The sequence below is a fragment of the Pistacia vera genome, unplaced genomic scaffold (assembly GCF_008641045.1).
Source record: "Pistacia vera cultivar Batoury unplaced genomic scaffold, PisVer_v2 Contig288, whole genome shotgun sequence".
In the NCBI taxonomy this organism is placed as follows: domain Eukaryota; kingdom Viridiplantae; phylum Streptophyta; class Magnoliopsida; order Sapindales; family Anacardiaceae; genus Pistacia; species Pistacia vera.
Genome location: NW_022196099.1, coordinates 79,627 through 93,227, shown reverse-complemented (window position 1 = coordinate 93,227; position 13,601 = coordinate 79,627). Strand labels below are relative to the sequence as shown.

The window sequence follows — 13,601 nt, the reverse complement described above, 5'->3', positions numbered from 1 at the left end:
CATAAAATATCATGATCCAGAAAGCACACCTTTGATATATTGTCTTAGTATTAATAAATACATAGATGATTGAGACACAGTTGAATATCTCAAAATCACCTTATATTGAATACAACCAACAAACCTTTACATAATTAAATTTCAAACCGCAAATGTTTATGCAGGTAAAATAACTTGCACAAAAGCAACTATCACAATCCAGTAACACTGAATCGGAATAACCAAATCTTATGTCGTGGACTTTCCTACTGACTTGAACGAATCGTTGACATCCACGATGACCAACTCCGGTACAATAAGATTCCGTTCATAAATCACAAAATCGAACCTCAACTATTATCGGATAATGCTACTTTGTGACAACGGTGCACCAAGCAGCACAAATCGATAATAGTTGAGGGCCGATTGTGTCACCTAAGAATAGAGCTAGCAAAAACAATACTCGTACAAGCCTTGTTAACATAAAATGTTCAGTCCCAAAACAAATACTCACATATCAACTGGAACAAATAGATAGCATGATAGAAAAAACAGTAAAAAAATATTGAAATAAAATACAAACTATCAACGTTTAATGTTACTCAGCGTTAACAATACAGGGAAAAACTAATTGCCCATAGTATGAATATACCGACAACAAATACTCCCTATTCGGCCGAAACTGTAAGCCAATCGATTCATGTTATTTCATGTACTTCACACAGTTCAGCTACAACCATAGACATACCAAATCAATAACCTCACCGAAGACTTACTAAACACAACTTAATACAAAACACTCTGACCATTGTATGAACACGTCAACTTTTTTCCCTGTAACCTGACAACAAAATCAACAGAATCAACAAATTAACGTCTCATGCAGGTTGATTGGCAAAATGGACTCAACGTAAAAATGACTCTACAAACGAAATAACAAATGCATATCCTCATCCCCTTGAAACAAACACAATAAAACGTAATCGATCTTCATGTCAACATCGTTAACGAACAATTATCCATTCGTATAAAATATGGTACCTAGAAATGGCAACAACAAAAGTTAATTAATCTTCATATTAAAATTATCAAGGAATAGATTGACCATTCAAAAGATATACTTAGAGTTCAAAAGCACAAATCAGAATAACAACTCATCTGACAGTGTCAATCATACATCGTGCCTTTATTCCATGCCAATTCATGATCTTTGACCTGTAAACAACAACAAAAACATAACTAATAAAAAAAACATAAAGAACATACATATTATTGAAATAAACTAACATGACCTATAAACAATTAACAAAAGACCAGACGTATTGTTCACACCAATTAACAAATTGCGATGATCCACAACTGAACATGCACCCCTTTTATAACCCCTTATTTAGACCTTCTGAATACCAATGCAATTAAATACAAATTCAATACGAAGACAGTTTTCCAATGTCAATACAATGCAATAAGTAATAGCAATCCAATACACATGTATACTTGTTATTAATTCACATCTTTGGAATGCCAATGCAATGCACCTGTATTATTATTATTATTAATTATTAATTATAGATGACACAATAAATACCAACCTAGCGTGTCAAGATAGAGCAATTTGACTGTCCAATGTGTCAAAATTGAGCAATTCCAGATCTTCCAAAATGTGCCACATGGCAAACAATCTGCATGGTATTCATGGAGAACAACCAGCATGGGTATTCATGAATCTTAGAGTTAAGAATATCTCATTAAACCACACATCCAATGTGGCAAGAGAGAATGACCCTAAACCAATTTTACCTTTGGATTTGGAATACCAATTCAGCAATTAATATCTTCTACAACATCACCAATTAAATTCAACCACATAACAACCATAAATCCTATGTGTCAAAATGGAACAATTCTACAAGTTACAAAACATGCCACCTGGCAAACAACCCGCATGGATATTCAGCTTTATATATATATAGATGTTTGATTAAGTAGAGGTCAAGGTTGATAATTGTGATTCTTACATACCTTTTACGAGGAATTGTACAAAGTTTTAATGCTATAACTTTTGTTGGGATAAGTATATGGCTAGTCAGAAAATCCTTATCAATGCTGGATGTTCAATAAATGATAAGTGTTGTTACATCACTGGATAGTATGATATGATGGTTTATTGATGTTATTCAAAGGTCTCATTAATAAACATAGTTTACTTTATATATTTGTCTATCATGTCCCTTTTTTTTTTTCAACATTAATAAAAAGCTTTGGAATAACAGTTTCATTTTGCGGTATTTATAAGTATTTGTAAATTAAATAAAGCAACAAATAAGGTTAGTGTTGTATCATGATGAAATAATAACAACTTAACGAAGTATATAAATTATCTTTATATCCATTCTTTTGGTGAGTTCTATTGTGTGTGATTTTTCCTTCAAGCTCGGGGAATTACAAGGTTATCTAGAACCAACTTGACTCAACCGATTGTCTGACCCAGGAAAAGCTTGTCGAGTTGTAGCTTGACCTAGCTAGCACAAGCTAGTCGCGACTAATCCTTGCAGTTGTTCAACCAGCTCACAGATAACTCCAGATCCCAAATATCTCAAAAAGGATCAGATTGACTGCAATCTTGGCGCAATCTCGGCGCAATCTCAACACTCAATCGCAAGAATATCGGAGTTGCATTTCAAACTTGATTGTATCCCTTTATTTTCGCTCTTTCCTTTGTATAACATCTGTATATAAACCCCATCCAACGAGGAGAAAGGGGTTAGCAAATTATTCTAGGATTGTCATTGTAAGCTCTCACAGCAAATACAAAAACAGTAGACGTAGGCTCAAGAGTATAACTCGCCAAACCACTTTAAAAACTTTCCTGCCATTTTCCGTTTACATATTGCTGGTTACCCATAATCATGCGCACATTAGTTCCGATCCTGACTCTAGTTGGTGTATTCTTTCATCAACATTTTGGCGCTATAAAGAAGGCCTCCGCCAAAATCTCAGAAATTTTGGCAAGCAATCCTAGTGACCCGATCACTCCAAGCCCACAATGGTGCCTACCAAATTGAAAACCACCCACCAGAAACCACAACAATGTGGAAACCACACACTAGGAGGTGCATCAAGACATCGGTGGGTGTCGACCACTAGTGCCGCCAGTGTAGCAGGTCACCAACCAACTGGGGGCAAGGATGTCAAATCCTGAGAATGGCCAATTGGTGGAGATGATCAGAATAATGGTCACACAAGCTGTTCAACAGAATGTGGCCGAGCTAAGAAATTAGCTACTAATCCCCTAGGATCCAGACCGACCGCACTTCACAGATGTCACTCCGATAGGGCAGCACTTAGCCAACAACCAATCTGGTTCATCAGCACCAAGGCATGACTGATGACCTCAGCACTGCCGAGAACCTTTTACACAAGAAAGAGAGTCCCACGAGCAAACTAACCCCGAGAGGCAACCGGGCAAACAGCCCATAGGAGAAGATGAAGACAATGGTCGCTAGAGGGATACCCAACCTACTCGGAGGTAACCCCAACGCCAGCATGCCGGTTTTAACCCATGTCTAAGATAGGCTCGGTCCTCACAAGCTCGCAAGACGAGTCATGTGTGCCAATTTGGCAATGACTGGCATTCCGGTTATAAACAACGTTGCGAGCAAAGCACTAATGAGCATGATAGCACCTACCAGCCCAACCATCATGACTTAACCTCATGCATCAATGAGCGTAATGGAGGGGGCTCACAAGCAACAAATTTACGAACTCACCTGCTCGAGGTAAGCCTGAACAAAGCCAGCCAGGGCAACCCTCACAACGAAGGCTTGGATCGGGTGCAAAAAATGCTCGATAATCTAATAGCCCACCAAAACAATGCGGCGGAAGATATAGTGAGCTCTCCCTTCACAGAGGAAGTTCGCCAGGCCCCGCTTCCCTAAAGATTCAAGGCGCTAGAAAGTAAGTTCGATAGGAAAGGAGATCCTAGAGACCACCTCAACACTTTCAATGACCCGATGAAGCTGCACCAAGTTTGTGACTTGGCAAATTGTCGCTGCTTCGCAATCACACTGGTGGGGGATGCCAAGAGGTGGTACAAAAGGCTCAAGGCGAACTCCATTAGTTCTTGGCAATAATTCTCCTCGCTGTATTTACAGCAATTTCAAGCGAGGAGACAATTTGCAATGCTTCTCAATTACCTGAGCAATATTCGTCAGGAGAGAGATGAAACACTCACTACAAGAATTTAGACTTCTCGCAACAAAATAATTTGTCACTATAAATATCAAAATTGTGACCATTTCACTATTGTGAGGAATTGTATTAGTCATCAAGTTAGTCACATTAAACCCTAGTTAGTAAATACGGGTACGGCAAAAAAACGGTACGGGAATTTTACGGGTATAATACGGCAAACAGTGAAAAATACGTTTATAAAAATTCGGCCATAAAATTCGGATACGAAAAAAATACGGTACGGGTATATACGGGTTTAATACGGTGCATTATTAATAATACATTTTGAAAAATACGGCAATATCAATCTTAGTTTTAACATTTTTATGGACTATCTGGTTAAAATCAATATAGCATTTCAAATGCAAAGTATTTAATTAACTAATAACACAAATACTCAATATATAACTGATATTCAAACTATAGTCTCCAGACTCAAACACAATATTTAGTTAAGATTCAATTATAGTGTCAAATCAAACACATAAGTCATAACAAAACCAAAATTCGTTGAGATATGCGTAAACTAATTTGGACTCTAAATTAGTTTACACGTATCTGAACTAATTTTTCGAGACCATAAAGTTAACGGTTAGATAAATCTTCAGTGATTATTCTTTATTAGTAGTCGTAGAGATTCTAACTCAGAACTTTTGAGTAATATACTCAAATTCCATTTTATATTATTAAGAACAATAACCAAGATTTTAATTTAAAAAAACGTATATTTATTTTGTTAATAAATAAATATTGTTAATTGACATCAGTCAATAATATTGAAAACGGTAAATTTTTATTTTTAAATGGAACAGTGAAGTCATGTGGACATGCGGTAATAGTTTTATTTTTAATTTAATAATCAATAATTTGATTAAAAGTAGAACAGTAAAAAGTGAAAGAGAATCAACAGCAATTTAGATTTGTTTTTATAGTCTTTCTTCTTCTAAATTCTAAAAGACACCAAACGACACTGTTTCTTTGACAAAGACTCAGTTTCTCGAATCTTCCGCGGCTTTATACTCTCATTTCTCAGATCACCAACGCGTTATCATCATTTCTTTATTTTAATCTCTCCAATTCCAACCCATCCATCCTCCACCTTCCTTCTTCCTTCTCCCATCCATTCACTCTTTTCTTTTTTCTTTCTTGCGTTTTTTTATAGCCCCGTTGTGACTCAAACACTCATGGGTTGGTTTTGTTTTTTTGTCTTTCTCAGTAAAGAGAGTTTCTTTTTTTCTCTTTTTTTTTTTTTTTTTTTTTACTGGTTTGGATCTGTTATTGAATGTGGGGGTCTGTGTTTTGACACGGGAAGTTTGATTTGGGTCATTGATTTTTGTTTTAACAGTCATAGATCTGTTACTGGTTTGGATCAGTTTTTTTTTTGTTTTTTTTCAATAATTCGCGAATAATTCGTGAATAATTCGCGAATTATACGGATATTCCAATAATTCGCGAATAATTCGGCAGCCATTGTCAAAATACGTATATACGCGTTTTATACACGAATTATACGGTTAACCGTATAATTCGTGTATAAAACGCGTATTTACTAACTAGGCATTAAACTCGTACTCTTAAGTGTATGGTGACGAAAGAGCATTCACCAAAGCCTAATTATTTAATTTGACAATAATAATTTATCACTTTAAATTAGCTTATTGTGATAAATTATTTGTAACAATAAAAGACAATTTTTATCACTACAAGTAATATTTTGTCACAATTGATTTATATTTAAAAACCAAATGGTAAGCTTTATTGTGAGAAAATAATATATTATGCCAAAATTGATTTTATCAAAATTATGAATAGTGACTAAATTATTTGCTCATAATTTTAATAGCGACATAAATTTATTTGCCATTGACTTTATTATGACAACATTTATTTTGTCACATGTTTGTTTATATGACTATTATTTGTCAAAAAATTTATAGTGACGGAAATAATTTTGTAAAAAATTTAATAGCATGACAAACAATTTTTGATACAAATATTTTTACATGACAAATTTTTTATTGTCAAAATAATATAGGCGTGACAAATATTTTTTGCCAATCTCAATAATGATAATTTCTAAAGGTAGTTGATATTTAAAAGAGTCCCGAAATGAACTTTATCTTCATCCTCAGCATTTTCCTCTTCTTTGGCCTTCTCTTCCCCTTCTTCATCTGGTTCTGAGTAAGGATCGACAAACACCATTATGCTGGTTATCTTAAACTCCTCCTACACAAATGAGAGGAAAACAAAATATAATGAGGGCAGGATTCTATAATTTAATTTAAGTCAACTAATTTGATCAAACATACTAAAGTATCTTCATAAAAATCATGAACTTTGTATTTCTAGATATGCAGCTTTTGAGGTAAGTTGAAGCCAGTTTGATGCTCAACCTTCCAGATAACATATGTTACCAAATAATATATTGATTCCTAACACGACATTCACCAAAATTCAAAAGGCATAGAGGACTAATATAAACAGAAGTTCTTGCTTCCCAAAAAGATCATATGATAAATACACACTACATCTATCATCAGCCAGGGAATACCATTTAATTGTAAAATAGAAAGCAGTAAAAATTAGATACAGGTTTAAAATATATGTAGTTTTGGAGAGATTAATGCTAAACAAAGAACTCACCAAAGGTCGATCATTGTCATCAACAGGAACCTTATCCATCGCTACCAATGGAGTCAAACCACCAACAACTCCTCCAAAAACTGTATGTTTGAAGTTTAAATGATTTGTAGATTTATACAAAATGAAAAACTGGGAACCATTTGTGTGTGGACCATTGTTTGCCATACTAACAACACCCATCTAGAGTGAAGCAACTTGGAGTTCACTTCATCTTTGAAGGGCTTTCCCTATATAGATTCACCTCCTTTTCTAGTACCAGTAGGATCACCACCTTGAATCATAAAATTCCTACAGAGGTACATAGCAACATTTTATTAATATGAAGTGTTGCCAATAAACTAACTAGAAATTTGCATCTGATGAATTCAAATTGAGTAACATCTGCTTGCATCTCCAGCAATGTTTATGTTATAGGTTGGATCTGAATTCATTTCTTTAGTTATGGAGAATGGAAAACAAGATGTTGCAATCATTAAAGAAAAAAAGGAAAGAAAAATTTAAAACTGACATTACAGGAGTGACAAATGGCATGGCTCATCTTCATCATCAAGTTTTAGACCTTTTTTAACATGATCAAAATCAAGAGTAACCTTGTTGTCAAGAGCATTAGGATTCTGCAAAGCACACCACCAAAAAAAGTCCTTGTAAATCATAAAATTCATGCCACTTAAAACGACCACCACGCAATCAACAAAGTTAAACATCATATGTTCAGAACAACTAATTACCTGAATTGTTATAAAGTCTTCCTTAGTGAAAGGTTCATCAGTTAGGAGCTCTTTCCAATACTTCGTCTTGATGTTTAATTCTTTGATTGCCTATAAGACAAGAGTACACAAATGAAGAATTTATCTACATACTATATACGTGAACTTGAAGAAACATCACTAAAAGTGATGACAACCCAAAAACAAACGTCATAACAGAATACATTCCCTGTAGTCCTAATAGCAACAATGTGAGTAAATTCAGTGAAAACTTTATTTAGCATGAGGAAATGATACTTTTCTGCAAAGAAAGTGAAAAAAAGTTTTATATTATTAAGATACAATAGTAGTAAACTAGAGGAATATAGAACTCAAAAACAAGATAAAGACGCATGGTCTATAGGATTGAATTTATGATATCATATAAGTATCATACCCATGTATTTCATGGTTGTTTAGGACTGCACACAATTTAACCAACAAATTGAACATTAAGAATAACAATAATTGGAAAGCAGAAGTAGCAATGCAAAACTTTCCATTGCAAAATCTATGAGCTTATAGATATAGTGACATCAGAAATCTGCTATACCACTTCCATCATATTCCCATCAACAAGCAAGTTGTTGAAGATCTCTTCTCTCTATTCATTCAATTAAAACTAAATTCAGATAATACCAATACATCTATTATTGATGAATTCACATACCAAACAAAAGCCACACTTGGAAAGTTCACTTTATCTTCCTTCACTATACCACTTTGCCTTACAGTGGAATTTTTCCAAGAACTACAGCTATTCCCTAGTGCTCTTATATATTCTTTTTACCTCCTGAAAAACAAAAATGTCACTTGAGAACTAAGACTTGATTGGCAGTCCTAGCAAACCGAAAGCCTATTAGGGTCCATCCAAGAACAACAATAGTCTAGAGGTTCTAACTTCACCAGCAAACTACCCTGCCTAAAAAACAAGTCAACACATTCTCTAGTCCTTCAAGATTATCATTCTATCATCTTCACTACCAAAACTCCATAACCCGCATACGGTTGTACAAAAGTTTATAAACTACGCTCATTTAGAAGATATTTTATCTATTTGTCATCCTAAAAAACCTGCTCACCATAGAATGATGAAAATGGAAACAGCTCAAGTTAGTTTAGTATAAGTTCCTACACAATTTGCAAGCCAAACTTTTAAACACAGTCACACATAAGCAATACCACAATCATTAAAAAATTTACAGGTAAAACACGTTCATTGGAGAAAGCATATTCCTATAAAAAGCGCATCCAATGTCTAAACTAAGACTTGGCTATTAAAATCCTTGAATTGCACCCATAAATTTAACTTGAATCAGACCATAATCCTTAATGTCTAAATTATCACCCATTTCCTCAAAACTCAGGCCATCAAGTACCATGCATCGCTAAAGCTTTAGAAAACAAAAAAAGTCAATCCTACACAGCAAAATTAAACTAAACAGTTAAAATAGAGTAAAAGAATCCAACCTTCAGCATTCTTGTGAAAAGTAATTGGGATTAAATCGTTCAGCTCCAGTGGGCTCCCGGTAACAGGATGTTCCCCATACTTTCTAATATAGGGAGCTATAGTCCTGCAAGTGCACAAAAATCCCAAACTTAAAACCTAAATGATCTCTTAAACCTAATATACTCAAATTAATCTAAAATTATAAAAATAAGAACTCTCACATTATATCGAATACGCTGCCATCAGTTGTAAACATAGGATCCTCGAACGGCGTAAACGCAAGCCTGTATCAAAAAATAATAATCAACCACAAACACATGTTCTTATGTGCGAATACATAGATAGAGACAACGAGTGTGTAAGTAACACGTGCGCGCAACAATAGAAGGAAAGACGTTTGAAGGGCGTACGGATTTCTTTAGACTTGGCACCGCCCCATTCGGTGGCCCAATCCGTTTTGGTAAGAACATTCGATCCTTGCCGTGCTGTTTCTTCCCTATCTTTGTTTGATCTTACAATTAGAAACCGTTGATGTTATTAACTTTGTTGAATTAGGGTTTTCTACTTCAGTATTACTATTTGTGTTATGGGTTTTGAGTTTTGTTGAACGTAATTTTACGAGGGTTCAATTGGTTGAATGTTGGAGCCAGTGAATTCGCGGAGATGTTTGTGGCTAGTAGAGACAAATTATTGAAATTCTTTGATGTTCATCAGGCCCAATAAACGCCCACGCATCACTTTAACTGCCAACATTTAGAATGGCTTGTAATGGCCAAATAGCATTACTAGAGAAGATGTCATTTGGAGATGCGTACTTTTAAATGTATTTTTTATCTTTAAATAAAATTTTGAAAACCAAATTGTTACACTTTGATTTAGGGTCTGCTTGGGAGTTTTTTTTTTACTGGTTTTGGGGGGTTTTAATTAGACTGATTTTGAGGTGTTTAAAAACCATTACTTGTCAGATTTTTTATGGATTGGTTTTGACTGGTTTAAAAACCCCCCAAAACCAGTGTAGTGTATTTTTGAGGGGTTTATAAAACACCCAAAATCAGGGTGTTTTGGCTGGTTTAAAAATTTTATCCCAAAAAAACCCCTTTCCATTATTAATAATCCCTTTGCTGTTAAAAAAAAAGTCACATAATTGAGGAGCCAGTCAGCCTCTTCATTTGATTCTTGTTTCTCCAGCTTCTTCAATTCTCTCAACAAGGTTTGTTTCTCTCTTTCTCTCTCATTTTTTGTTTGGGTTTACCATACCATGCTTAAATGAGGGAAGGATCCTTTGTTCTTCTTAATTGATTTGCCCTAGATTTGCAATAGGTTATTCTATTAATCACATTTGAGATGAATTGCCGCTTGTTTGAAAGGTTATACTTCTTTTTAACTCGTATTACTTCATTCAATCTTCAACTTTTAAATGACTGTTACAATGCTTTTGAATCTTTTATTTATAGAATAATACGTTAGAGTCAAATCATAAATCAAACTTTTTTTTTTTTTTTTTCAGTTTGTTTTGTGCGAGCATGTGTGAGACTAAAACCCTTTTATTATTTGAGTTCTCTTTTTTGCATGCTTATGTTGGCTCTGGCTGATATAATTAAGTTGCCAATTAATCACATTTTTATTTAAAAATACTACACCAGATGCTAATCCAAGTTGATGATGATGAAACTGTTAGGAAACGACCCGGTTGCGCAGTGGAAAAACAAAAATTACAACCATGGATCGTTCCTGACAACCCAAAATCAAAGCACAGATGTTACAGTTTATGCATAATATAAGAATCTGCAGAAAAATAAATCCAAAGGTTTGAGAAACCATACCCACGTTGGAGGCTCCACCAATATTGCCTCTGAACGTGTTTGCTACCGATCCAAGTGTAGGATCGAACCAAGAAGTCCACACGAAGACAACCACCAAGAACCAAGGAGGGATTTGCTAGATCCTCCTTGGCCTTAAGAAATCAAGAAGAAAATGAGTATTTGATTTTTCAATCAAAAGGATGAAAGTGGCGTGGGAGAGTCTCCAAAAGGCTGCTGTGTGTTATGTGTTTTTCTTTTTCTTTCAAAAAGGCAAATCTGAATTAGTTGTTAAATCACACAAACACTATTCCTTTTATAGGCAAACCAAGTTGCCCTATTCCCACATGGAATGGGCTTGGGCTCCAACCCAAACACCCCATGTTGCCAAACACTCCCAATTAGATATTTTAATTTAATTCATCATTATCTTAATTAAAATCAATTAATATTTAATTAACATTTAACAATAATGATGATTTAATTAAATATGTGCGAACACACATTTAACCGTAATTTCACTTATTTAATTTTTAACAAATTAAATAAAAGGCTACGACCTCAGCAAATTTAATTGCACTGTGAAATTACCAAAATACCCTTTCGCCTAAAAAGACGAAAACGCCCTTCTTTCTTCTTGGCTCTTAAATTATCTTCTATGTGTGTGACCCATAGGCTCCTCATCATACCGGTAGTGTATAGTATCGCGATTAACACCAATTAATCGTCTCACTAATACACAGACCAAGATTGGCCCCTAGCAAGGCATCATGGCCACCCGATAGATTCGGATTCAGCAAAGTAGCTACCTGTCAACGATATGGTTACCGTGCAATTCGATCCTTTCATCATACGTTATCTCGACGAGACGAAGGCATAGAAATAGTGTCAACCTTCGGTTACTCTCGATATTATTTATTCAGTTTCTGGACCAATGACCCGTATTATAAACTGGATAGAGCAACAACTCAATCCCACTGTGGCCACAGTTTTAGTGTCATTGCCATATACTGAATTGCGCCGTGAGATAACTTTCTCCCGTACCCGGGAGTGATAAATCCTCTGTCAATCCACCATAGTCTTGATACACTCCTTGATGCAGCCAATCACCACCGTATTGACAGCTCTGAAAAGAACTGCGTTAGGCTAGTGTCAAACTACACCAATCGGTGCACAAGGCGCTCCGGTGATCTCAAGTCTAAGGATCACATGCACCACCATTCGTTAGAGGATTTGTTCCATAGACACTGGGGTTACCATCCATATGGAATCCTCTGGTGGGTCAGTCCAGTGAACTTGCTGTGGTGTAATCGCCTACAACAAACACCCATGTGTTGCACCAGGTTGTCACCAAACAACCTTGACAAGTGAGATCAGTCACTGCCTTTCGACAGGGTCGTTCAACGCTATGATAGCCTTACCGTATTATCTGTGCCCTTACTTCAGAATAATACTGGGGCTACGAACGTTTCTAGAGTGGCCACCATATGTGCTCATAGGGTTCTCACTATCAAGATTTGAAACACTTGATACCCTCGTCACGGTTCTACCATTCTAAGGACATATATCAATACATATTGCAATAATAATGATTTACTCGATATAGAATAAAATGCCTTTTATTATTGATTAATGAACATTATTACAAAGAGTCAATTCTACAATAATTGATTGGCTCTAGGGCATCTACTCTAACAGAAACGTTTATGGAGAGAAACCCCCAAGCCTTCTACCATTTTCTATAATGCAATATGCTTCCAGTTAAGACAAGAACAAAAAGCCAAAGAACCATTTACATTGAAACGATGATGTCCCTTTTAATAGACCCACAATTTCCAAAACCAACATTTTTTAAGGTTGTATTTAAGTTGGTTTCACAATTAATTATTGATATTTTGCACCTTTTGTTGGGCTTTCGTTATAGGCATATATGTAAATTTATCATTTTAAAAAACTGTCAGAACCTTTGGAAAATAAACTCCCAAGCACAGGTTAGGTGTTTTAAAAACTGCTACTAAAAACCCCTCAAAACCGCTACGGTGGTTTACCTTCAAAATCTCTACGATGGTTTACCCTCATAACCGCTACCATAAAACTCCCAAGCAGACCATTAATACAATTGAATAATTAGAATTTTATAAAATTAATAATGAATACTTTTAATTTTTTTTTTTTTAAGTACATAATATATTGATTACTAGTTATAATAACTTAATCTTTTACATATGCTGATATACACCAATTCACCAAAAACCATCCTTAGACCTATTTTTTTAGAGATCTGAAAGGGGAAGCGTTGGACCAAGGTTTTTAGCGACAACAAAATGTTATTTATTGATGGAGGAGATGATACTATTCTTGACTATTGCGATGATGCTGATGAAAGATGGATAACAATGATGATGATGATGGTGAGTTTTAATATTGTACACTTGATTGTATAGATACTTCCTTATCGTTTTTGGGGGTGAACTTGATTGTTTAATTTGTGTTTATTTGAATTTGATTGTAATGAATATCATTAAGTGCAATTGATAGATTATAATTTTATATTTTTATTATCCTTACATCTAGTTTATTTGGCGTGTTTTACATCTTATGGTGTTGAATTATATTGATTTATATGTATAAGACATTTGTGGTAATGTGTTAGTGAATTATGCTTAAAACCATAAATTTTCAGCAGTTTTACTTTTGGATGTTTTGGACTGTTAGCAGGTTTTTGATCGACATAGAGTTTCAGTTTGGGTT

General features: G+C 34.9%; 1 pseudogene; it reads right to left on the bottom strand.

The window, feature by feature from the left end:
* Nucleotides 1–6,288: 6,288 nt before the first annotated feature.
* LOC116134411 lies at nt 6,289–12,929 on the bottom strand (annotated as a pseudogene).
* Between the last annotated feature and the right edge of the window lie 672 nt (nt 12,930–13,601).